General features: G+C 49.0%; 1 protein-coding gene and 1 pseudogene across 4 annotated transcripts in view; one reads left to right on the top strand and one right to left on the bottom strand.

Moving 5' to 3' along the window:
- The window catches only part of LOC141157324 (ankyrin repeat domain-containing protein 54-like), a 436,436-nt gene that overhangs the window by 200,373 nt on the left and 208,097 nt on the right, over positions 1 to 27,966 (top strand). The gene's annotated exons all lie outside the window — the stretch shown is intronic.
- On the bottom strand, positions 32 to 27,282 carry LOC141157326 (eukaryotic translation initiation factor 3 subunit L-like; annotated as a pseudogene).

Genomic DNA, 27,966 nt, shown 5'->3' with positions numbered 1-27,966 from the left:
CTTATAAATATCTTGTCTACTTGAACTGCTTTCAAGGTTTCTGGCTCATCTTCTGCAAAGTTTTGTCTAGCTGTAAAACAGAAATCTAAGTTTCAGTCACATAATACAGACGTACTGAAGAGGCTTTAGAGGCCTCACCTGCACTCTTTAACGTGCATTAAACTAGTCCAATATGGCATTCTTGTCTAAGTTTTTGGATCTGTGCATATCTCTAGTAAAAAATCCTTAATGGACCTTGGCAGTAAATGAAAAAGTACAATGATATAATTTCCAATTATTAGACTCCAATAATATACTATACACATGTGCACCTGAAACCAGAAGAGCTTAAATCTCCGAATACAGCTACATAACAATTAACCTATTAATCATAAGATTAAAGGGAACCTGTCAGGTCAGATAACGCTATTAACCTGCAATAGCTTTATGAGGGTGCCCGGCAGCAGTACTGAAAATGCAGCACCCAGGAGAAAATTAACTTTATTTCTCCCGGGAGCAGCCGGCTTTCAGTCATACCAGCTTGCTAGCATGGCTTCAGTTACCTCTCACAGCACTGTGAACCTGTCACCACGACGCAGCATTTTGACTGACAGCTGTCACTGATGAATCGCAGAGCCTGCTGTCAGTCAGTGCCGGTCCATGCTTACAGCTGCTGCTCTCAGTGCTGTGAGCAGGGACTGTAATTGCTCCAGGCTTGACGGAAAGCCAGCAGCTCCATGGAGAAATAAAGTTCATTTTCTCCCGAGTGCAGCACTTTCAGTACAACGGCTGGGCACCTTCATAACGCTATTAACCTGCAGATTAAACCTATATCTGCAGGTTAATAGAAGTATCATACTTGACAGGTTACCTTTAAAAAGAACGCTAAATCTAAAGAAAGCATGGTCACAGGAGTCAAATTTAGAGCTTTTTTTTTTCTTTGATTTAAAGGGGTAATCTTGTTCGGCTCACTTCCGTATCGGTAGGTGAGCAGATATCTGACTGGCGTGCCTGAGCGGCAGGTATTGGGCACCTGTCCCATTCTAACTAATAACCTTATGTGGACTACCTGTATGTCCATTCTAGTGAAATAATTCCAGTTGGCATCAGAGATGAATTTCAGCTTGTGCAGGCAAGTGAGGAGAGGAGAACGATATCAGCCACAGATGCCCACAAGCTGTAAGATATCTGAAGGTGTGACATCAACGGCCCCACTCGCCTCCAGATACAGCAGTGAGCGGAACCGCCTTACTGCTTTACAGTGCTAGAACATGAGCCCTTATAATTATAGCAAACCCTCACCTCTTCAAACTTGTGTATCTGTCGTATAAAGAAGTCTCAGTAGCGTCAGGCGACTTTGGTATCTGCAATGTGAATCATGTCCTAAAGGAGAATGGAATCAAAATAAATTGAAGAAGGTCAGTTACACATAATATAGGAACAACAACAACTATGCGGATAAGACAAAAACCAGAATGCCATCCAATGTATTATTAAATGTGTAAAACTTGGATAATCACACAGCTGAATACTGTACCTTATCTATGTAGAAGTCCACTTCTGATGCGGACTGAAATTCTCCCTCCAGTGCAGAAATGCCGCTAGTCCACACGAGGTTCTTCATCTTATGCTTGAAAACGAGAAGCTGAATGTGAAATTCCTGTTCTGGTAAATCCAAGAATCCTGCCAGCTTGGCCACGGGCATAGTGGTATATAACTTCAGGAAACTGGGAGGGAAAAAAAACAGCAAACATGGTGAAAACTCAATTATGTGAGGTCTCTGGACATCTTTCTACCCCAACATTCTCCGCTCGAAGGAATGTCCCCAGGACGACATATGATCAAGCACTTTGCCGTTTAGGTCTTGCTGACTCTTGCTTTGTAAAAAATAAACAATATATATTATTGTGCCTGCGTATGATCCTGCATTGGTACAACATGGGCTCATTGGATACTATAAGCAGGACATTCAGGATAATTCAGCATACTGCTGCGTGCAGAGGCGCGATGTGGCATCTTACACCAGTTCCAGAATGGAGACGCACCTGCGGATGGTGGACAGCTGTGCCTGCTGCTGGACTTCATCCAGAAAGACTTTAAGTTGCTGAAGATAAGGTTCTTTGTGAGAGTTGGGGTGAACATTATCATAGTTAGGGACCACTGGTGACAGGAACTTGGGGCAGGCGTAATTAAAGAGCTCTTCATAAATCTGTGCATCGCTGATGAGTAGAAGAAAATTTACACGTGGTCAGAGATTACAAAAACGCAGAATATTTACTTGTATTACATACCCAAATGTTGTAGATCATCCAAACCCTCGGACACATTTCTATCTGAAATGTGTACTGAGCCATCTACTCTAATCACAAGTTTAATGGCGTTTTTCACTTATAGGAAATTCCAAGGGGGAACTGGAAAAGGTTTCCCCAGAAGAAAGCTGTAATTTTTATTTTAAAATTTTATAAATGAAAACCAAACTGTATGGACAAAAGTATGAAATACAGGTTTATCATTTAGCCTTTACTAACATGTCTTGGAGAAAACTTGGCACTCAGGTAATTGATGACAGAAGATAATTTTATTGTGTGCAGGCAATCCAAAATAAAGAAGGTCATTGCATGGCCTAGACGTCATCAGTTAGATTGCTGTGTGTATAACGACACAGGTCACAGCAAACGCTCTGGTTGAGCAGAGAACGCTGCGGTGGTGAGTGGCCAGGAAAACGTTACCTGACTGACTACACTGATTCAGCTGTAACATTGGTAAAAGAGGGATAACGTTATAAAGTTGTTTTTCAGGGGTCGGCCTTGGGCCCTTCATTCCAGTGAAGAGAAATAATAATACTTCAGCATACCACAGCATTTTGTATGATTGTAGCTCCTTGTGTTAACAGTTTGGGGGGGTTGGCCCTTTTCTGTTCCTAATGACTGTGCCCAGTGCAGAAAGCAATGTCCATAAAAGCATGGTTGGGAGAGTTTGGTGTGAAATAAATTAACTGGACTGCACAGAGCCCCGACCTCAAATACATAGAACACCTCTGGGATGATGTAGAAAGGAGATTGAGATTCAGGCCCTCTCGCCAGCATAAGTATCTGATCTTACAAATGCTTTTCTGGATGAATGAGCAAAAATTCACACAGAAATACCGGCTAAATATTGCAGTAAGCCTTCCCAGAAGAGTGGAGCCGTTATAGCTGCAAAGTAGGAACAAATCCATATTAAATCAAACCAAGTAGGATCCCGGCACTTACATGTGAAATAATTAGTCTTAACAATAAACGGCTAATTTTTTTTCTCAATTGAAAAAAGCCCAGAAGGGGCTAATGACTTGTATGTTGAGACAACAATAAATGGCTAATTATTTCACATGTGAGTGCCGGGATCCTACTTGGTTTGATATGCATTTCCTTGACCAGAGGAAGAACCATATGGAGTGCCGACCAGCCTGCCTTTTCCTTGTAACTCCACATTAATACTGCAAGGTGGCTAACGGACACATAGTACTAAGAGGCTTGTTGGGTGCATCTGGGGCAGGTTTTACGGGCAGCCTGAGAGACGGGTGGGTCTGGCTGCCCACATACCCCACCTCTGGGTGTGCTTCACATAATAAAATAGAGTCTGTTTGACAAGTGGTCTGTGTCTGGAACTGAGAAGACCTCCTGTGTGATGTCTCCAGTCTGAGCCGGTATACTGGATGCTATCCAGCCTGTGTGTCCTGGACTGTCTCTAAAGTGACTGTGTTGGAACAGTTTACTTTGTTTTGCCTGCACTGAAAGGCCGTTTATTTTCCTTTACTTGTGGCATGGGTTATGAAGCAAAAATAATCCAGCCTGGACATTTAAATGGAAAATGTTTCCATTTATACATGTCAAGCGCTTATCCCAGTACCACGTCACTAGGGGGGTGGCGGAATAAACCTACCTTCATTTACACTAATGCAAAACCTAGGTCAAGCCCAGCAACCACCATGTATTTTTTCTCTGCCCTATTCCATGCTTATCTAGGAGCTATAAGAGAGAAAATGCCAAATTGCCCATGACCTTTTTATTCTAGCTTTAGATGGGAGCCCTAGTGATATGCCATATTTATGGTTAGAAAACTGAGGCCCTGCTGTACCTGTCCATATAGAGGGCTTTTTATAGATGCGTAATATTCTGCAACTCCAAAAAATAATTGAGCAAATATTTCCAAATTGCAATGCAAAAGAGAGGAAAATATATATATATTTTTTTTAGCTATTTGGAATCAGAATCAATAATACAGAGACTCCAATAGATTTAAGGAGAACAGACGCCCACCATATAAAACACGGTCATGCAGCTTAAGACTTCCTTACCCTTTCTGCATACGTAACATTTTGTCCCCATATTTCTCTCTCAGCTGAGTGTGAATACTCTCATCAATGCGCATGGGGTACATGGTGAGGGCGATGGCCAGCAGTGCATACATCTGCTCATTCTGCTTGTTAATCTGTGCAGAAGGAATACAAGGTTTGTAAATCCAGCGATCATTTATAATGTGATAATAAAAATATAAGAGATGACAGAACACACAAGGGGCTTACCATTTCATACTTGTATGTGGTTCTCTGGAACATACTCTTGGTTCTCTGGATATATAGCAAGATGTTAGCGAACACACGAATGGCATCCTGATATCTTCGCGTCATAAGGTAGGCAAAGCCAACATAATAGTACGTGGTCACCTGACACTCCGGCACTCGGGAGGACATACTCTGCAAGCAGAAGATCAGACATACACTATATTTCCAGAACAACTGAACAGTAGTAAGAAATTATTACATGGTTGAGAGTACAGATAACAGAAATCTAAGTTCGAGCAAGACCTGCAGTAGTTCTCTGATCCAGATGCCCCAAAAGTTCTTGGCAGCCATTAGAAGGGTTATCCATCCATTCTCCCATTGATGCGGTGAAGTAGTCCTGTGCCCTTAGCAGAGAAACACCCCCAAAACATAATGTTTCCACCTCCATGATTGACAGTGGGGACGGTGTTCTTTGGGTCATAGGCAGCATTTCTCTTCCTCCAAACACGGCGAGTTGAGTTAATGCCAAAGAGTTAAATTTTGGTCTCATCTGACCACAGCACCTTCTCCCAATAACTCACAGAATCATCCAGGTGTTCATTGGCAAACTTCAGACGGGCCTGCACATGTGCCTTCTTGAGCAGGGGGGACCTTGTGGGCACTGCAGGATTTTAAACCTTTAAGGCGTAATGTGTTACCATGGGTTTCTTGGTGACTGTGGTCCCAGCTGCCTTGAGATCATTAACTACTTCCCCCCCGTGTAGTTTTAGACTGATCTCTCATCTTCCTCATGATCAAGGATACCCCACGAGGTGAGATTTTGCATGGTGCCCCAGATCAATGTCGATTGACAGTCATTTTGTATTTCTTCCATTTTCTTACTATTGCACCAACAGTTGTCTCCTTCTCACCCAGCATCTTACTTATGGTTTTGTAGCCCATTCCAGCTTTGTGCAGGTCTATGATCTCGTCTATGATCGAAGATACTTCCACATTCATAGGTAACAACTGGTTTGGTGCCAAACCAGACTTCTGCTTTACCATCGCAGCAACCAATAGTTGTAAGTGCTTATTAATAGTAATGGTAGATGATACCTTCTTATTGAGCTCAATGTTTTCCAACACTTTAATAGCCTGATAATAATCTCCAAGAAGCGAATGCAGACGAAGCAGTCCAACCAAGCTGAAGTATCCAAGCATCTTGTATAGGGAATGTCTGTCGTATTCTCCAGCTACACTTTCAGGGTCACCTGGGGAAGAGAGAAAGAGGATTTATAAAAAGAAACTAAAACTATGCTATGTATTGCATAAGTAACTATGTACTACAGCAGACCATCAAATACTGCTAGTTAGTGGGGCTTAAAAGTGAGTTAACAATGGGACATTCATTACACTGATATTTCTCCTCTATGGAAGAACGTCAACCGAGTGCAGAGAGCCATCTGACATATTTAGATCCACTGAAGAGCAATTAAGCAAAAGTAAATGAGTACTTCTAATCAGGGCTGTGCAGTCGGAGTCATGGAGTCGGTGTTCATTTTGGTGGAGTCGGAAAAAAATGGACCGACTCAGACTCCTAAACTATATAATAAATTGGGTACAGTAGTTCAATGCGGTTTGTGGGGAATATTTTTTCATAAGGATTTGGGAAAGTTATGAAATGTCCTATAAATGTCTGACCTATTCCTGATCTAAGGGTCTAGACTTTTAGCTGAGATGAATGTGACTCGCCCTCTGGGCCGTGGGGCACTCGGATCCGGGCAATAGGGGAACGATGGCAGTAGTAGTGGCAACCCGGTTCCGTGGCTCAGGGTGGTCAGGCCAGTGGTAGTCCGTTATGTACTGATGATTATGTCCGACTACGCCACCCGTGGATTTGCGGTCATTAGGAACCGCCGCTGCAAGGCAGACCGCTGGGGCTGATGATGTACGCAGCTGGGATGGTGTGACTCCCCACGGGAAGAGTGCGGCCCCAGGGCAGTGTAGTGGATGTTGGGAGTGATGGTAGTGAGAGTCCCAGTGCTGATAGTGCTGGAGGAGCAAGGAGCACGCAGACAACAGGTTGCAGTCCAGGGTATTTACTAGAACAGGTAAATTGACCCACAAACAGTCCCAGCTAGGAGGGGACCTGGATGTCTGAGAGCAACGGGGAAATTGGCCCTGGTCAGGGTGAGGGTGTAGGCCTACCGTGCTTTCTGTGCTCCTTCTGGCTATCTCCTCGTTATAGGGTAACAGCCCACGTTTCCGAGCTTTCCGTGTATTCTCGCCTGTATGGCCTGCGACGTGGGTTCCTTTCTGCTCCCAGCCTTGTACGGCTTTGCTGGTCCCTTCTGTTGTGGCAGGGCCTCCAGGCTTCTTAGGCCAAGGAATTTACAGTCCCCTGCAAACTGGTTATCTGCTGGGGGATGTGGAATCTTCCCAGCCTCAGACACCAAAGTCTGGTAAATTAAGTCCGTTATCTGCCAAGACAGGCTCTCTTCGCCTCTTGTCTCTGGCTTGTGGCTCTCCTCCTGCCACACTTCCTCTTAGGTGCAATACAACTTTCTGTCCCTGCTCTGCTCTGGGACACGTCTCAGTGCTGAGACAGGCCATCCAGTTCTCTCTAACCCTGCCCCCAGCACCAGCTTTTATAGGGGCAGCCTGCTCCCCCTACTGGCCTGAGACAGTAGGTACTGCATGCTAATGTTCCCCTGACTAGAGAACCTCCCCCTTGCTCTCAGACACAGCTTTATTATATTTTGTGGCATCCAGGCCAGGGTGACACATTCCCCCCTAGTGAAATTTAGTACTCCGGGACTAAACAGTAAACAAAGACAATATTCATGACCATAAAACATTAACAGACAGACGACGCACAGCTTGAGTTCTTAAGGTCACAGTGTGGTCTGTGACCGGGTGTCCATATCACCAATACAACGGGGAGCCTTAACCAGGTGGGGATCTGTCCTACCCCAAGTCCTTCACAGTCTTAGTTCATTCCTTGGTCAGGCTCCGAACGCAGTCCATACAAGGTCCCGGTTATAAAAAGTCCATAACCTTTGAGTCCTTACGGTAGCTGCAAGAAACTGAAACATAGAATTACCAAACATGCATGTAACTTTGCAAACAATTCAACATTTGGCAACAGGGTTATTTACAATCTTAGCGCGCTCTATATTTTCCAGCGAGCGGGTATCTGCCCTTTTGTGCTCCTGGTTGACCTACGTAGCCCACTGTCTGGTGGTGGACCAACCTGGCTTTCCCCACTAGCGTTAGGGGTACAGCTACCAGCTGGGTGTACAGGTAGGGCATGCAGCTGTCTGCGGGTCCTTTGGCTTACCGCAGGCATGGCAGGCTCACTGTCAGCAGAGGGTTGACTCTCCTGGGCTGCTGGTACAGGCTCTTCTGCCTCTGGAACTGCTTGCTCCTCTTCACCTTCCGGCTCTGGTGTTGGTTGTTGCTGTGCCGGTTGCAGGAAATGCAGGACAGGTACCACTATGGCATCATTTATGCGAGTCCAGGACTGAGGGAACTCTCCGAGAACGGTGCTGATCATTTCTTCCTTGTCCTCTGCGGGATTAAGGTCACTCTGATCCTCTTCTGCACTACGGAGTTGCTCGGGGCATCTTTTGAGGTGGTCTCTGGAGACGGTGCTAGTGGTTTCTCCTCCGTCCTTGGTGATCACGCACACCTTCGGGTTGTCGTGATCAGACTGCAGTACGGTGTAGGGTTCCCTTTCCCACTGGTCGTCCAACTTATGTAGCCTTCTTTTTCGCTTTAGGACTTGCTCACCAGGTTCTAGGGGACCAGCAGGGGCGTGTTGATTGAAGAGTTTTTCTTGCCTCTCTCTCACCTGTGCCAGGCTCTTCTCCACACTCTCCTGTACCTTCTTGTACTGCAGTTGCCTTTCCGTATCCCAGTCCGCATCCGGGGAGGTGTCCTCAGGTATTAGGACTCCCATCTCCAGGTCTACGGGCAGCTTACCTGGTCTGGCTCGCATCAGGTAAGCCGGGGTGCCGTTTGTAGCATTCACCGGGATATTGTTGTATAGGTCTATCAGGTCCGGCAGTTTTTCTGGCCACAGGCTGCGTTCCTCCAGGGGCAACGTCTTCAGGAGATCAATGACTATATTGTTCATCTTCTCACACATCCCGTTGGTTTGGGGGTGGTAAGGCGTTGTACGAATCTTCTTACAGCCATAGAGGTTGCAGAACTCCTGGAAGATTTCAGCCTCGAACGCTGGACCCTGGTCTGTCAGGACCTGTTCCGGATACCCGTGTGGACAGCAGAAATATTGCTGGAAGGCTCTGGCCGCTGTTTGGGCTGTCAAGTCCTTTACCGGGACCACCACTAGAAAACGGGAATAGTGGTCCACGATTGTCAGGGCGTAGATGTACCCTGACCGGCTTGGAGCCAACTTGACTTGGTCTAGAGCTACCAGCTCAAGAGGCTGCGTGGTGACGATGGGCCTCAAGGGTGTCTTCTGGCTGGTGCGGTCCTTCCTCCTCAGGTGACAAGGGCCACAGTCTCTGCACCACTTTTCTACAGCTCCTCTCATGCCGACCCAAAAGAAATTTCCTCTTAGCAGGAACTCCAGTTTCTTCCAACCGAAGTGTCCCGCTCTGTCATGGTAAGCCCCCAGGACCATAGCTGCATCCCGCCTTGGGAACACGACTTGCCAGGTCAGCTCGTGCGTCCGGTGGTTGACAATCCTTCTGCACAACTTGCCTTCGTAGAGGAACAGCTTGCTCTTCTCCTTCCATAGCTGCTTGGCTTCCTCTGGGGCATCCGGATCTAAGCGGGCGTCTTCCCGGGTCAGCAGATCTTTCACCAGGCGGACTGTAGGGTCACTATCTTGGGTCTCGGCCCAGCTGTGGTGAGGTAGCGGATTGATCATCACGGTTGTTAGATCCTCCTCCTTCACGCGGTGGGAGTATTGAGCGGCTCCATACCGGTGAAACGCGGGGAGTTCTACCTCCTCCAGCTCTTCTGGGTTTTCGTCACGTTCAGGTAAGTGAGGCATCCTCGATAGGACGTCCGCATTCGCATTGGTTTTGCCTGCCCAGTACTTGATCACGAAGTCATAGTTGAAGAGACGGGCCATCCACCGCTGTTCCAGGGCACCCAGTCTTGCATTGTCCAGGTGTGTCAACAGGTTGTTGTCCGTGTACACGGTGAACTTTGCGGAGGCCAGATAATGCTTGAAGCGTTCTGTCACGGCCCACACCACCGCCAAGAATTCTAGCTTGAAGGAGCTGTAATTCTCCGGGTTCCGCTCGGTGGGTCTCAGCTTCCGGCTGGCGTACGCGATCACCCTTTCTCTGCCCTGTTGGTTTTGGGACAGTACGGCTCCCAGTCCCACATTACTGGCGTCCGTGTGGAGAATAAAAGGCTGACCATAATCAGGGTAGGCCAGGATCTCATCCCCCGTGAGGGCCATCTTCAACTGGCGGACGGACTCCTCTTCCGGTTTATCCCACTTGAAGGGTGGCTTTTGACCTCTGGACTTAGACTGTCCAATCAGGAGGTCCTGCATAGGAGCTGCCATCTTAGTGAACCTGGGGATGAACCTTCGGTAGTAGCCTACCAACCCGAGGAACTGTCTCACCTCTTTGATGTTCGAGGGGCTTGGCCAGCTCTTGATTGCCGTGACATTGTCAGGGTCGGGGGCTACTCCTTCCGCACTTACCACGTGCCCTAGGTACTGGACCCTTGGTTTCAGCAGGTGACACTTCGATAGTTTCACCTTCAGGCCGTAGCCTGCCAGGGCTTCGAACACCTCGGCCAGGTGCTTTAGATGGTCCTCTTAGGTCTTCGAATAGACGATCACGTCGTCCAGGTAAAGGAGGACCGTCTCGAAGTTTCGGTGCCCTAGACAGCATTCCATCAGCCTCTGGAAGGTCCCTGGTGCGTTGCAGAGCCCGAAAGGCATACAGTTGAACTCGCTCAGTCCCATCGGGGTGGTGAAGGCGGTCTTCTCCTTGTCAGCCTCTGCCACAGGAACCTGCCAGTACCCGCTAGTAAGGTCCAAAGTAGAAAAGAAGTTGGCTGATTTTAGTGCGGCTAAAGACTCCTCTATTCTAGGCAGCGGATATGCGTCTTTGTGGGTGATACGGTTGATTTGTCTATAGTCCACGCACATTCTCATGGTGCCGTCTTTCTTTTTTACCAGAACCAAGGGGGCTGCCCAGGGGCTACAACTATCTCAAATGACCCCAGCTTCTTTCATTTCCCTCAGCATGCCCTTTGCGTTCTGGTAATGTGCAGGGGGTACAGGTCTGTGTCTTTCTTTTATCGGTGGGTTTCTCCCTGTGGGGATGTGGTGTTCTATCCCTTTTACTCTGCCGAAATCTAGCGGGTGCTTACTAAAGACTCTCTCGTACTCCTGTACCACCCGGTAGACTCCTTGTTTTTGGTGCAGGGGAGAGGAGTCAGCACCCACATGGAGTTTCTGGCACCAGTCCTCCTTTTGTTTCTGGGAGCCATTACCCTCCGCCTGTGGAGATGGAGGCAAGGGTTCCATGGCCCTGAAAGCTTTGTGTTCGACAACAAACAGTTTGGCGAGTGTAGCGTACCTGGGTAAGTGTACTTCCCTCTCCCCAATGTTGAGGATGCGGACGGGCACCCTCCCATGACGGACATCAGCCACCCCCCGGGCTGTCAAAATGGTGGGCCTGCTGTCTGAGTACACGGGTTCTACCATGGCTTGGTAGTCTCTACCTCTCAACCCGATTGCAGTCCGACACCAGATCATCATTTCACTTTTGGGAGGCATGGAAATGGGGAATGGGTCACTCAGTCTTCCGCTACCGATCTCACCACCAGACAGTTCTACCTGCTGCCGTCTCATCAGGGCTTTTATCTGCTTGTTGAGGACTCTCTGTTGGCTGGAACTAGCATTCACCGCCATCTGTTATAGAATTACAATTACTTCTGAAAGACAATTTTCGATCACGTTAGTACCCACAGTTATTTTAGGGTGACTTTCACGATGGTCAATGTCCACATTAATCACTCCCTGTGCCGGTAATTCAACTTTACCAATTTTAATGGTCATCTCCTTGAACCCCATCTGCGGCACGGGTAAGCCATTACTGGCGATGATGCTCAAGTTACTGTCTGGATACCGTGTGATATCAGCATCAGTCCAATACTGCTTAAAAAGTACATAAGGGATAGTGGTTACTTGCGACCCAGTATCCAGCAAGGCGCTCATGGGGATACCGTCCAGCACCACGGGTAAAACCGGGCGCCCCCCAACGTACTTATCACGCCAATTATAAGGGCCTGGTGATCTTGTGCCTGGGGGTTGGCCCTCTGCCCCAGGTTGGACCCGTTTAAATTACAGTACCTGGAAATGTGTCCGGGCTGGTTGCATCGACGGCAAATGGGCTGTCCATCCTCTGCGTAGCGGTCTGTGGGCCTCCCTCGGAACGACGGGATCCTCCTCTGTCGACGCCACGGGACATCCTCCGGACTTGAAGCCAGCTCGATGGGTCTTGACGGGTCCACTTGCAACGCCTGGACGGTCCTGGTCAACGCCGCGACGCTCCTGGTCAGCTCCTGGACTTGGTGGTGCAGGTCTTTCGATGGGGCTTGGTTCAGGGCCTGTGCATCAGCCCCCACGGGGTCCATAGAGGAGGGCGCCGCCTCCTGGTGGTAGGGGAGAGCAGGGCGCCGGGGGTTTATAGCGCCACTGGTTGCAGGTTCACGGAGCACCCTTATGGCCCTGTCCTTAAATTGGGCAAAGGTCAGATCAGGGTTCTGAAAGAACATGAGGCGCAGTTGGGCCCTGTGGGCGTTAGACAGCAGACCTTCTATGAATTGTTCCGTTAGCAGCTTATCCGTTTCCTGCACGCTGCCAGGGTCAGTTTGTTGGATGGCCCTCAGGGCTTCCTGCAAATTTAGGGCATAGTCTCTGATGCTGTCCTGTGCCCGCTGCTTACATCCATAGAACCTCATTTTAATTTCAGCGGAGGTACGTGTGTCAAAGGTACACCGCAGGCGGGCCAGAATACCCTTCACGGTTCTTTTCTCCTCAGTGGGCCATGATTTTACCTCCCTCTGGGCTGCGCCAGTTAACTGCCCTGTTAACATGCTGACCTTCTGTTCCTCTGTCAGGGGGTAGACTTGGAACAAACTGTACAGTCTTTCCTTAAAGTCAGGTAGGACATGGGGCTCCCCTGAGTACTTGGGCAGCCAGGCCGCTCCAGGGATGTAGGGCAGGGAAAAGGGCATCACCGCTGCTGCAGCTGCGTTGGTGGTAGTGGGCGCCTCTGTATCCGACATCTTCCTCCCCCCTAGTTAAGCGTGGCCTACCAAAGTCTGGTAAATTAAGTCCGTTATCTGCCAAGACAGGCTCTCTTCGCCTCTTGTCTCTGGCTTGTGGCTCTCCTCCTGCCACACTTCCTCTTAGGTGCAATACAACTTTCTTTCCCTGCTCTGCTCCGGGACACGTCTCAGTGCTGAGACAGGCCATCCAGTTCTCTCTAACCCTGCCCCCAGCACAAGCTTTTATAGGGGCAGCCTGCTCCCCCTACTGGCCTGAGACAGGAGGTACTGCATGCTAATGTTCCCCTGACTAGAGAACCTCCCCCTTGCTCTCAGACACAGCTTTATTACATTTTGTGGCATCCAGGCCAGGGTGACACAAATGTGTGCTGCTGTAAATTTATCACTTAAACATGAGCCATGTATGAGGGAGTCGGAATCGTGGAGTCGGTGTCATGGAAATTCAGGAGTCGGAGCTTTGGCTTACCAACTCCACAGCCCTGCTTCTAATTACTAAATATTTGTAGAGATCTAGCAGACACTGCACAGAAAGAATTAAAGGTTTCCTAGAATAAATAGGCAGGTACCTCACTTAAATTATCAAGACTTGGAGTGCAACTGTGCAGTCACTACGTGACTGCAGATTTGTGAATCTGCAGAGTGCGCGCTGGATTCTGGTGCACGAAGCGTGCGGGCTTGTGAATGCAATTTGCATAATATGGTCACGTACCGACTAGATGTGTGTGGCCTGGCTTAATTCAAGTCAATTAAGGGAGGCCGGACATGTGTAGTTGGAATGTGGCTGGAAATATGCAAATTGCATACTTGCATTCACAAGCCCGCTGTAGATCCTGACAGTGGGCACTGAGAGGATTCACAAGTCTGCAGTCACATAGAATGGCTGCAAAATTGAGCACCGAGCCTGGACATCACCATTGATAAAAATAAACAACTGTCAGTGGCATAAAAACCCAGACAGATTCTGTGTCGAGAACATGACAGGAACATGAGCCAAAGACACCAAGCATCAAGTACAGCTCTATCCCTCACCTCCACTGGTGTAAATCTCCAGCTGCCGGTTAATGTTGGATTTATCCACTAGAGAATGTAACACATTAAGGACGCTGTGAACGTTTCAGTTCTTGGGGATGGAACGCAGGAATTCAATTTCTTCCTCTGATTTCTTTGCGGTCTTACATCGATACTGGCTGAATGACTGAAACTGCATAGTGCAGAAATAGACAGATTTAACCAAGAGTGAAAATATTAGGTCTGCATGTTCAAAGAGAGACGCGTGAGAGAGCGCAGCGGGAGAAAGTCTACAGGAAAATATCTGTGCCTGGTAAATGAATTCATCAATAATATCCCACAGCCACTGGTTAGGCAGCTCCAAGGGCGCAGGACCATCAGCATCTACAAGGAATTCATCAGTGTCAATGCAAATAATATCGCACCAGCAACACAACACAAGCCACAGACAAAACTGTCATGTCATTCTTAGAGGGGTTATCGCACAAACAATGATCATATAGTCACAGGATTCACATGCATGTCCATTACTGCCATATGTGATCATGCATGTGCACTACTGATCTATCCACACTCAGCACACAGGATTAGCTTTGTGTCTTCAGTGGGTGGGAGGGGGTTTGCAGTGGTTATACCCCCCCCACTGATCTCACCTGTTGATACATCAATGTTTGGGTGAAAACACCTTTAAAAGAGGTAGTCCGAAGGCCAAAGAAATTTTCATCTAACTCCCTATCTAGTGCTGTAATTTAAACCCATTTCAATTAGGCTTACATTAAAAATTCCCTACCGTCCCCTAACTACACTAACTGCTATTACATCTTTTTTCCCTATTTCCCATGCGCTGACGCTTCGTGTGAGAATCCCAGTGCATGATGAGATACTCAAACAAAGAGTCATAAGAGGGTAGAGGCTGCGGTCACTGCTGCAGTCGCAGCCCCCCTCCCTGCAACCAAGAGTCAAAAGTGCTGTCCATTTCAGGGCATGGGCTAGTACGTGCACGCTGTTGTGGCACCCCAGGGGTCTGGTTGCCACAGTAATAGAAATATTATGTCTGAGAGCAAGTGGGAGGTTTCTCTGGTCAGGAGCCCTAAACATGCAACACGGCCCACCCAGACCTGGGAGGGGAGGAATCTGCCCTTATAAACTGGGTCTGGGGCGGGATTAGTGAGTGAAGCCCCAGACAGAGACGCAGTCTGGTCTGGAGGAGAGCAGACACAGGGAAAGTGAGAACAGGAGCTCTGTAGGAGCAGAAGCAGAAGACCAGGGGCTGTGAGCAGAGATATAGCTCGCCCTGGCTGAGGACACTAAAACCGGACACAGGAGTCCGAGGCTGTGGGGACTGATATATACCCAGCAGCAAAAACCAGCCGGCAGGGGATTCCAGGTCCTCTGGCCATAGAAGCCCGGAGGCTCAGTCACAAAGAAGGGACCAGCACCGCCATCCAGGAGCGGAGGCTAACAGAAGGCCCCAAGTCACCAGCCATACGGGTGAGCACCACACGGTATACTCAGGGACGTGGGCTACTTGTAACCGCTGACAGCAAGGTAGCCAGGAAGAGTGCAGACAGACGGGGAGGCCTACAACTCCACCTGGCCAGGGGATATCCTGCTTGCTCACAGACTGACCACGCCCCTTATACTAGCCAGTACTCCCCGGAGGATCTGCCTTATAACATCAGTAAAGACCCTGAACTGCAACCACACGTCTCTGTGTTTCATCGCCGCACCAGCACCATTAGTATTGGGACGCCCACACCATCACTACCATCATTCACTCTAGCTGCCCTGAGGCAATACTTCTCCTGTGGGGAGTCATCCCATTCTTGGCTGCGCATATAACATCAGCCTCAGCGGTCTGCAGCGCAGCGGCGGTCCCCACTGACCGCAATCCACGGGTGGCGTAGTCGGACAATTGCAATACAAATAGACTGCCACTGGTTTGACCACCCTGAGCCACGGACCGGGTCACCGCCACGCGGAGACTACAACCCCCCAGCATCCTACCACAGGCCCGGTTCCGGGTTCCCAGCACAGGCCCAGGGGGTGAGTCAACTTTGGCGTAGTCGGCAGGATTTCGTGCCCGCAACCACCGGGTACTGCGTGCCTGAAAAAGACTTTTGTAACTTACCTGTGGCGAAGTTTCCCGCCGTCCGGAGTCGATTCCCGCCATCAGACGCCATCTTGGACCGTTTCCCGCCATTAGACGCCATCTTGAACCGTTTCCCACTATCTTCTGCCGTCTTCCCGCCATCCGCAGCTGCTTCCCGCCATCGGACGCCATCTTCAGGACGCCGAGCAGGAAGAAGAGGGGCGTGGACGCCGAAAGCGCGCGACACCCGAAGCTCTGCCCCACGCACCGACGCTGCGCAAGGTCCTGGAAGGGAGGAAGAGCGACGCTGACGTCATCGGAGCGCGACGCCAGGTCCTCGACCCCGACGATCGACTGCGGAGCCGCGGCCTACGGAAGAAGAGCATCGCAAGGTAGGCCACGGTCCACTAGGGGGGAAGGAGGATGTCGGACACCGAGGGGAGCTCCACCGCCACACCGGCCGCCAGCGCAACCGCTGCTGCGGTCATGCCTTTCACCATGCCCTATATCCCGGGGGCAACCTGGCTACCCCAGTACTCAGGGGAGTCACATACCCTAAGTGACTTTAGGGAAAGACTGGATAGCCTCTTCCAGGTATACCCCCTCACGGAGGAGCAAAAAGTAAGCATCCTGGTGGCCCAGTTAATCGGGGCAGCCCAAAGGGAGGTAAAGTCCTGGCCACCTAGGAGGAAGAGGACTGTCAGAGAAATACTAGCCCGGCTGAAAGACACGTTTGATACCCGCACCTCAGCCGAAATAAAGCTCAGATTTTACAGGTGCAAACAGCGGGCACATGAGAGTATAAGAGACTATGCTCTAAACCTACAAGAGGCCCTGAGAGCCATTAAGCAGGCAGACCCTGACAGCGTGGGAAATGAAGACAAGCTGTTGACCGAACAATTTATTGAGAGTCTACTGTGCAATGCCCACCGAACCCAGTTGCGGGCAATGGCCTTACAGGACCCTGACCTGGACTTTGCACAGTTCAAGGACAGAGCCATCCGGGTGCTCCGAGAACTGGCACCAGGTGGCGCTGTGACCCACAGGCGCCCTGCTATCACTTACCACCAGGAGACGGCGCCCTTGTCTGCAGGGCCTGTGGGAGCTGATGCGCAGGCTTTAAACAGTGACCCGGCTACAGACCTGCACCATCAGGTCCAAAAGCTGACTAAGAGCGTTGCCGCACTAACCAGAACTGTGCAGTCTTTACAGGTCTCTTCTCCAGGAAAGATCCAGCTGGCATCCGGACCGGAGGACGTCCCGTGGCACCGACTGAGGAGGACCCCACCGGCCAGAGGAAGACCCAGCGACAGATACAACGAGGACGGACGACCCATCTGCCGCCGCTGTAATCAACCCAGACATATGGCAAGGTACTGTCATTTAAACGGGCACAACGTGGGGTAGAGGGCCAACCCCCAGGCATAAGATCATCAGGCCCATCAAACTGGCATGATAAATACGTAGGGGGACGTCCAATCTTGCCTGTGGTACTGGATGGCATTCCTATGAGTGCCCTACTAGACACTGGGTCACAGGTGACCACCATCCCGTACGTGCTGTTTAAGCAGTACTGGAATAACTCGGACATAACCCGCTACCCAGATGACGACCTGAGTATCATCGCCAGCAATGGTCAGCCCGTGCCGCAGGTGGGATTCAAGGAGGTGACCATTAAGATCGGTAAAGTCGAACTGGCGGCACAAGGACTGATTATAGTGGACATAGACCGTCATGAGAGTCACCCTAGAATAACCTTGGGAACTAATGTGATTGAAAATTGTCTTGCAGAGGTGATTCTCATTTTACAGCAGGTTGCCAAGAACGCCAGCTCCAGCCAGCAGCGTGTGCTCCAAAAAGAGATCCGGGCACTGATGAAGCGGCAACAGGTGGAACTATCTGGTGGTGAGATAGGTAGCGTGAGAATGTGTGACCCGTTCCCTATTGCTATGCCCCCAAAAATTGAGATGATGATTTGGTGCCGGGCAGCTATTGGTCTAAGAGGTAGAGACTACCAAGCAATGGTAGAACCAGTCTACTCGGACAGTAGGCCCACCATTTTGACAGCACGGGGGGTGGTCGATGTACGCCATGGGAGGGTGCCCGTCCGCATCATAAATATCGGGGAGAGAGAAGTATACCTGCCCCGGTATGCCACGCTAGCCAAATTGTTCACCATCAACCAGAACTCTGTACAGGCCGTAGAACCCTTGCCTCCATCTCAACCAGAGGAAGGTAACGGCTCTAAGAAACCAATGGAGGACTGGCGTCAGCAACTGCATTTGGGTACTGACTCCACTCCCTCACACCAAAAACAGGGAGTCTATCGGGTGGTTCAAGAGTACGAGAGAGTGTTTAGTAAACACCCGCTAGACTTCGGGCGAGTAAAGGGGGTAGAACATCACATCCCCACGGGAGACCATCCTCCCATAAAGGAGAGATACCGACCCGTACCCCCTGCACACTACCAACATGCCAAGGGGATGCTAAGAGACATGAAGGAGACTGGGGTAATCAGGGACAGCTGTAGCCCCTGGGCAGCTCCACTAGTCTTAGTGAAAAAGAAAGACAATACCATGAGAATGTGTGTAGACTACAGGAAGGTTAACCGTATCACACACAAAGATGCGTACCCGTTACCAAGGATAGAAGAGTCCTTAGCTGCATTAAAATCTGCTAACTTCTTCTCTACTTTGGATCTCACTAGCTGGTACTGGCAGGTTCCTGTAGCAGAGGCAGACCGGGAGAAGACCGCATTCACCACCCCGATGGGTCTCAGCGAATTTAACTGTATGCCGTTCGGGCTCTGCAACTCACCAGGAACCTTCCAACGGTTGATGGAATGCTGTCTAGGACACCGGAACTTCGAGACGGTCCTGTTATACCTGGACGATGTCATCGTCTATTCCAAGACCTACGAGGACCACCTGAAACACCTGGCAGAAGTGTTTGAAGCTCTGGCAAACTACGGTCTAAAGGTGAAACCCTCCAAGTGTCACCTCCTGAAACCAAAGGTGCAGTACCTGGGACACGTGGTGAGTGCTGACGGAGTGGCTCCCGACCCTGATAAGATCACCGTGATTAAGGACTGGCCAAGACCCTCCAGCATAAAGGAAGTGCGGCAGTTCCTCGGGTTGGTAGGCTACTACCGAAGATTCATTCCCGGTTTCACCAAAATGGCAGCCCCTATGCAGGACCTCCTGATAGGTCAATCTCGGAAAGCCAAAAACCAGAAGCCGCCCTTCAGGTGGGAAAAGCTGGAAGAGGAGTCCTTCTGCCAGCTGAAGATGGCCCTCACGGGGGATGAAATCCTGGCATATCCAGACTACAGCCAGCCCTTTATCCTCCACACGGACGCAAGCAACATCGGGCTAGGAGCCGTACTGTCCCAGATCCAGCAGGGGAAAGAACGGGTAATCGCTTACGCCAGCCGAAAGCTACGGCCCACGGAGAGGAACCCTGAGAATTATAGCTCATTCAAGCTGGAGTTCCTGGCAGTAGTGTGGGCAGTGACCGAACGTTTCAAGCATTACCTTGCCTCTTCCAAATTCACCGTGTACACGGATAACAACCCATTGACACACCTGGACACTGCAAGGCTCGGTGCCCTGGAACAGAGATGGATGGCCCGCCTGTCCAACTTTGAATTCACCATCAAATACCCGGCGGGACACTCAAATGCCAACGCGGATGCCCTGTCTAGAATGCCGAACTTACCGGACGTAGGGGAAGATCCAGAAGATCTGGAAGAAGTCGAGCTCCCTGCGTTCCACCGTTATGGGATTACCCTGTATTCCCACCGTGTGAAGTACAGGCACTCCGTGACGTTCAATCCCTTGCCCCACTACAACTGGGCGGAGACGCAAGACAATGATCCTGCAGTCCGTTTGGTGAAGGAAATGCTGACCCAGGCTGATGCCAGTCTTGACCCAGACGCTCCGGAGGAGACCAAGCATCTGTGGAAGGAGAAAAGTAAGCTGTTCCTCTACTGGGAGAAGCTGTGCCGGAGAATGGTTAACTCTCGAACACATGAGTTGACCTGGCAGGTAGTGGTCCCAAGACGAGACGCGGCTATGGTTCTGGAGGCATACCACAACGGAGCAGGACACTTCGGATGGAAGAAGCTGGAATTCTTGTTGCGTGAACGGTTCTACTGGGTAGGCATGTGAGGAGCCATCGAGAGGTGGTGCAGAGACTGTGGCCCGTGCCACCTGAGAAGAAAAGACCGTGCCAGCCAGAAGACTCCCCTGCAGCCCATCATCACCAGACAGCCACTGGAACTGGTAGCCCTGGACCATGTGAAACTGGCTCCAAGCAGATCTGGGTATGTCTACGCCCTCACAATCGTAGATCATTACTCCCGGTTCCTGGTGGTGGTCCCGGTCAAGGACTTAACGGCTCAAACAGCAGCTAGAGCCTTCCAGCAGCACTTCTGCCGTCCACACGGGTACCCGGACCAAGTGTTGACAGACCAAGGACCAGCCTTCGAAGCGGAGGTCTTCCAGGAGTTCTGCAACCTGTATGGCTGCAAGAAGATAAGAACAACGCCCTATCACCCTCAAACCAATGGACTCTGCAAGAAGATGAACCAGGTGGTGATAGATCTGCTAAAATCATTGCCCCTGGAAGAACTCAGTCTGTGGCCTGAGAAACTGCCCGATCTGGTGGACCTGTATAACCACATCCCCGTAGGTTCCACCAACTGTACCCCGGCTTACCTAATGAGAGCAAGACCTGGTAAGCTGCCTATTGACCTGGATATGGGAGTCCTGACACCGGAGGACACCTCGCCAGAGGCAGACTGGGATACAGAACGGCAGCAGCAGTATCGGAAAGTACAGGAGAGCGTCGAGCGAAGTCTGTCTCAAGCTAGAGAAAGGCAAGAGAAGGCTTATAACCAGTATGCTCGCACTGTTCCCCTGGTACCTGGAGAGCAGGTCTTGAAGAGGAAGAGGCGGCTCCACAAGTTGGACGACCAGTGGGAGAAGGACCCGTACACCGTACTGCCATCAAGCCATGAGAACCCAAAAATCTGCGTAATCAGTAAGGATGGAGGAGAAACCACAGCCATTGTCTCCAGAGACCACCTGAACAAGTGTCCCGAGCAGCTGCAAAGCCCTGAAGAAGATCAAGAAAACCCTCAACCCGCAGAGGAAAGGGAAGAAATGATCAGTACCGTACTCGGAGACTTCCCCCGGTCTTGGACACAAGTAAACGGCGCTGTCGTGGTACCCGTCCTCACCTTTCTCCAGCCAGTCCCGCAAGTGCCTACAGAGGAACCGGTAGAGCTGGAAGAGCAGCCGGCCCAAGAGGCAGAAGAATCCACACCAGCAGTCCTGGAGGATCAACCCTCTGCTAGTAGTGAGCCTGCCGTGCCCCTACTGAGCCAAAGAGTGCGCAGACAGCTGCCAAGCTTACCCATAACATCTCCTACACCCTGTAGTGCAGAACCAGTTAGTGAGCTCCGTAGGTCCACTAGGGTCACTAGAGGTCAGATGCCCGCTCGCTGGAGAATATAACTAATGCACTGTGAATTTATCTGTTAACTGTTTATGGTTTTTGTTGTTGCCTGTTACTAATTATGTTTCTCAGTTACCCTGCAGATTTATTTGGACTAACAGGTTATGGGCGCTGGATAACCGGAACAGTTTTGTAGATAGTTGCACCTTGGTGCCTCTTGTGAAGACGGCCGTGGAAGAGAAAACCTGTCTGGCGTGGCCTCCTTGCGGCCCAAAGTAGCTAGCTCCAGCCTTGCAGCCACGCCCAAGGCCAACGCAAGGGGTTTGCTTTCGACAGGTCCCCTACTTCGCTTAAAGCTTCACCTTGGGTGACATGGACACCCTCCAGTTACACAAACTTCACCTTGGGTGATATGGACACCCGGTTACGGACACGCCGTGACCTTTACAGACTAAAGTTTCTTGTAAATATGTTGTCTTGTTATTGTTATACCTTGTATTTATGTTTCTTTAAAAATGTGTTTAGTCCCGGAGTACTAAAGTTTACTAGGGGGGAATGTGGCACCCCAGGGGTCTGGTTGCCACAGTAATAGAAATATTATGTCTGAGAGCAAGTGGGAGGTTTCTCTGGTCAGGAGCCCTAAGCATGCAACACGGCCCACCCAGACCTGGGAGGGGAGGAATCTGCCCTTATAAACTGGGTCTGGGGCGGGATTAGTGAGTGAAGCCCCAGACAGAGACACAGTCTGGTCTGGAGGAGAGCAAACACAGGGAAAGTGAGAACAGGAGCTCTGTAGGAGCAGAAGCAGAAGACCAGGGGCTGTGAGCAGAGATATAGCTCGCCCTGGCTGAGGACACTAAAACCGGACACAGGAGTCCGAGGCTGTGGGGACTGATATATACCCAGCAGCAGAAACCAGCCGGCATGGGATTCCAGGTCCTCTGGCCATAGAAGCCCGGAGGCTCAGTCACAAAGAAGGGACCAGCGCCGCCATCCAGGAGCGGAGGCTAACAGAAGGCCCCAAGTCACCAGCCATACGGGTGAGCACCACACGGTATACTCAGGGACGTGGGCTACTTGTAACCGCTGACAGCAAGGTAGCCAGGAAGAGTGCAGACAGACGGGGAGGCCTACAACTCCACCTGGCCAGGGGAGATCCTGCTTGCTCTCAGACTGACCAGGCCCCTTATACTAGCCAGTACTCCCGGGAGGGTCTGCCTTATAACATCAGTAAAGACCCTGAACTGCAACCACACGTCTCTGTGTTTCATCGCCGCACCAGCACCATTAGTATTGGGACGCCCACACCATCACTACCATCATTCACTCTAGCTGCCCTGAGGCAATACTTCTCCCGTGGGGAGTCATCCCATTCTTGGCTGCGCATATAACATCAGCCTCAGCGGTCTGCAGCGCAGCGGCGGTCCCCACTGACCGCAATCCACGGGTGGCGTAGTCGGACAATTACAATACAAATAGACTGCCACTGGTTTGACCACCCTGAGCCACGGACCGGGTCACCGCCACGCGGAGACTACAACCCCCCAGCATCCTACTACAGGCCTGTTTCCGGGTTCCCAGCACAGGCCCAGGGGGTGAGTCACTGTCATTGTGCGATGTGCAGTCATAGCATGTGCTCTGTGTTGTCAGCTCAGATCAGTAATAATGAGCCAACACCACAGAGGAGAGTGCACTGTCAGAACACGGCGTCAGAATACCCGGCGGCGTGCAGAGAACAGCACTGTCCCCACAAGTGACACAGCGATCAGGGACTAGCCCAGCCCCTGAAATAAGCGTCACTGATGAAGCTTCAGTTCAGGGAGGAAGCAGGGGCTGTGGCAGCCTCTCCCCCTAATGAAGCTTCATTTCAGTATCCCAGCATGCACATAGCATCATCAAAAACCAAGTAGGGAAAAAAAAAATACAATAGCAGTTAGATAGTGAAGTTAGGGGACGTTAAGGAATTTTTAGTGCAAGCATATTAGAAACTAGTTTGGATTACGGTACTAAATAGATTTATCATCCACTCCTGGTTTTGGCTTTCAGATACTGATATGATATACTGACCAAATACTCAACGTGTGAATGTGGCTTAACAGTCAAACTTACTCAAAATGTAGTTGAAGAGATTGCAGTAGTTGTAGTAAGATTCGAAACGCTGCTCCAATGTGGGTCCTCCCTAAACAAAGGACAAGAATCAGTGTTATTGCATCCCCCCAAATACAACTTATGCACCGGTGTCCAAATTAAAGCTGCAGAACGAATACTTACTCTAACTTTGGCGTAGATGTGTCTGTAATATAGCTCCTTATAGAGGATTAAGAACACCGCATCTGAAAGAGAAGGGAACTGGTTATAAACACCCACACATTAAGTTTAGATGGTTGTTTTAGATTTCTAACAAAGTCAGAAAAAAAGAGAAACAGTTATCAAAACCACAAGAACAAAAGTGGATAAAGTAGCATTAGCAAGTAAGAAGTGGTCAGCATTTATTTTTCTAAAATGGAAAACTGCTTCCTTTTCTATTGCACTAAATATAATTGACTCTTTTGACTGCAAAAGCATCTCAGCCTATAAAAAAGGGTGCAAATAATAACTCAAGAGGGTATGGGCACACAACGTCTTTCAGACAGATTCAGCCTAAAGAAGCACTATAAAAAAATGCACAGCAATGTTAAAACTTCTGTTAATTCTTTTAACCACTGCAAGTTTGAAAACCGGGATGTGGATGCACGTTCAATATTTGGGGGGCTTCTGCTTGGAAGCTGCTAGCTATTAAAAGGACGGAAAAAAAAAAAGCCGACAGTAAAACTGGTGCAAAAATGCCAATGAAGACGCTTTGGGAAAAACACCGCCGTAATTTTCCTGCACAGTCTTAGCCTTTGATAACTTAGCAGGTACACCGGCGAATAAGAGATGTCATGTGCACCTTCCCCAAGTCATACAGCCATCAGTAACGTAAATGCCCACACCTACCATTCCCAACTTGCGGAGCGATTGCTTCTGCTTCAGGCCATGGGGAATTCTTGAAGAAACGTTCAGTTAACTTTGTCCAGCTGCAATGAGAAGAAAGCAGTAAGTCAGTGAGAAATAACGATGGTAGAGTCAGTCATGAGAGTAGCAGCTGCAAAAAACTGATCACACTGTCATATGAACCTCCATGCTGCAGAACCTCTTTACCTGTTCTCATAGATACTGTATCTTGTATCTCGTACACCTTCTGGTCGATGACATCGCTGGACACTCGGCTGGCCTGCAGCTCGTACACCTTCTGATCTATCAGGTCAGACACTGTCTTGTGGAAGTACTGAATAAAGTTCTTTATCACTTCAGGGATGACCTGATAGGTTTGCTGCTCATACTGGCGTTCATATGCCAGGTCCTGCTTGGGGTCACCTGTGATAAAAAGTGAAAATGCTTATCAATACTAAATAATATAGAATAACTCACACATACTAGTTCGACGTTTTGGTGGGATAAGTGAACGAGGCTCCAAGAAATATTGAGCGATTGGTGATGTAATATACACAATTTGCTGCTGATGTTTTTACAGGAGCATGGTTAGGCTCAATGGACATAATGGAAATCACCAATACAATTCTGCCTCATCTCATCGGCTGACGTGTAATATACAAGAGACATACGAAGCATGTTATGTTTCTAAAGGGAACCAGTCATGTCAGATATTTTTTTTAAGTAAATTTATTGCTTTTTCATTTAGTTTTACAAATCAAAAAGAGAAATAATATAACATGTTACAAAAGACATCATGTTTACATTCATGAGCGCACTTCATATATCACACTTAAAAAATCCTATATAACTGTTAGACTTTTAAAGGGAATCGGTCATGTGAAAAATGCTATTAACCTGCAGATTAATAGCGTTCTGAACCTGCCTGGTACCAAGAGGAAAGGAACTTTATTTCTTCGGCAGCATTCGGGTTTCAGGCACGGGGGCAGCGCCGGTTCAGTCACCGCTCTGTGAATGTAGAGCGATGGCTCTAACTTTGCCCCCGGCCCTGACAGCTGGACCTAATGCTGAGCTGCTGTCAGTCAGTGTCGGGGTGCAGTTACAGCCGCTGATCTCTATACACAGAACGGTGACTGAACCCGTGCCGGCGCTGCCCCCGTGCCTGAAACCAGTACACTATTGGGAGGTATAATGTTAATTTCCTCCTGACAGCGTGGGTCTAGGTGCCAGCACCAGGCAGGTTCAGAACGCTATTAACCTGCAGATTAACCCCATATCTGCAGGTTAATAGCGTTTTTTTTCACGTGACAGGTTCCCTTTAAGTCCTCAAGACAGTAACAGCATTTGGAATCTTTGTGACACCTTCAGCCTTCCCAATGTACTGTCTAATTCTTCGATACCTTCCTTTCAGTGGGTATAAAAGCTTGTACTAAATGTTTTATCTCTACAGCACTATAATACGTTAAAATAAACTTTCTTCAATTGTCAAGGAAAAGCTTAGTTTTTCTTTTATCGCGTTCTGTTTCTATCCGCTCTATGTTCAGCCAACGTCTTAGTTTGTCTCAAATCAAGTGTTATGAAGGTACTGATTGCGATAACCAATCTTTTAAAATGGCCTTTTCTAGAGATCAGAAAAATGGAGTGTATGAGAATAGGAAAGCGACCAGAGCTTGTGCTCCCATGCACTCCTCCTTCTTTATGAAATATTGCTAACATAGGGCTTATCTACAATATTATATTCCAAATATGTTCTACACTTGATTGGATTATGCTCAAGAACGTTTGGACTATACTACACTGCCATAGTCTGTTTTGCAAGTCTTACATTTAGGGCAATATGAGATTCTATCAGTCTGAAGTGTACCTGATCACACTATTAACATGCAAATACAGGGATAATCTGCAGATTAATAATGTTATGAAGGTGCCCAGTCGTCGTACTGAAAATGCAACACCTGGGAGAAAGTGAACTTTACTTCTCCCTGTAGCCGCTGCTTTCAGTCATACCGGCGTCTCCGGAGAAATTAGTCACCGTTCACAGCACTGAGAGCAGCGGCTGTAAGCACGGACCGGCACTGACTGACTGTCGGCTCAGAAGTGCATCAGTGTAGAGCTGCCACTCTCTGCGCTGTGAGCAGTGACTGTAATTGCTCAGGACATGGTGCTATGACTGAAAGCGGCGGCTCCAGGGAGAAATAAAGTTAAAACCAATTGGGAGAAAATTAAGTACAACGTCCAGGCACTTTCATAATTATCCCTATATCTGCAGGTTAATAGTGTTATCTGACCTGATAGATTCCCTTTAATGAGGCTGGTGGAATATGTAATGCAAAATCAACAGGGTAAAGTCACAGCTAGTGTGCTGGTTTGTTCATTGTATCAGAGGAGAAAGAGGTCAACTAAATAAGAGCACAAGGTGACGGTTACAGGACCACGTGGGCATGTTTGTGTGTGGTCAGAAGAAATAGCAAGAAGAATTTCCTCCCCTTCTTCCAAGAACCTTATCTTTCTCATTTTTCTGTTGGCATAGCAGTATGAGGGCTTGCTTTTTGTAGGGTGAAAATTCCAACAAGGGTAAAATGGTAAGAACAAAAATGCAAATCCGCCATTGTATTCTGGGGCTTGTTTTTACAGCGTTCATTGTATGGTTAAAAAAAAAAAAATTGACCTAGCAATAGCAATAATCCTACCTGTGTGCGTGTCATAGTCCGCCTGGCAGCTGTAGGGATCATATGGGGTCTGCAGAAAAACAGATCAGAGGGAAATGAGCACAAGCAATAATAACCCATCCACACTGGGATAACGACAGCCGTAAAGAGAGCAATCACACGGGACTCGCCCCCGACACCACTACTGTGATTGATTCATCATCTATTCCACAGCCACTCACATCGTAATCCTCGTACGACATGATGAAGTCTGCAGAGCGGCCACCGGCAGCTGCAGCGCGCACAGGGGGAAAGGAGAGACCAACTTCCGGCGACTTCCTATGACCGCACTGCCGGTGTCGCGGGCACCCAATTAGGGCCGCTTTTACATTTCTGCTTCAGCACGATTCTTTGCGACCTTGTGGCTGATTGGCTTTTCTTGGTCACGTGTGTTGCAGGCCGCTCTCGCGTGTAGCTGGCTCTACCACATGGAGATGGTTGTTATCTAGTAGCAGACCTTCTGTGGCAGCTCCTGGATCACAGCTCTGATTACTGCAGAGCTCCTCAGGCTTAACATTAGGATCTGTTGTACTGCTGATAAGTGATCCTAGGTCTGGTCATTTCTACACACTATTCAACTATCAGGCGTAAGGGGGTGACATACTTTTTTAGGTTGTGTTCATACTGAAGTTTTTAGCGGGTTTTCAGAGCTGTTTCACTCTTAGGCTATGTGCCCAGGATGCAGAAATGAAGCAGAAATTTCCTCAGATCCACAAAGGTCAATTTCTCTTGCGGGTACGCTGAGTTTTTTGTCCCTTCTTACTGGGTCATATTTTAAATAAAGCTGCATTGTTTTTGATACTTCCTGGTTGAGATTCTTATGTGCGGATTACATATGTGATTGATGCATTTCTGCCGCGGACACGCACTAAAGACGCATGTGTGATTTTACCTGATTTTCTGCATGTAATGCAACTTTATAGGAAATATTT

This window comes from Phyllobates terribilis, unplaced genomic scaffold (assembly GCF_046119375.1).
Source record: "Phyllobates terribilis strain yellow unplaced genomic scaffold, ASM4611937v1 Scaffold_8__6_contigs__length_399053987, whole genome shotgun sequence".
Classification (NCBI taxonomy): domain Eukaryota; kingdom Metazoa; phylum Chordata; class Amphibia; order Anura; family Dendrobatidae; genus Phyllobates; species Phyllobates terribilis.
This window is presented reverse-complemented; position numbering and strand designations above follow the sequence as displayed.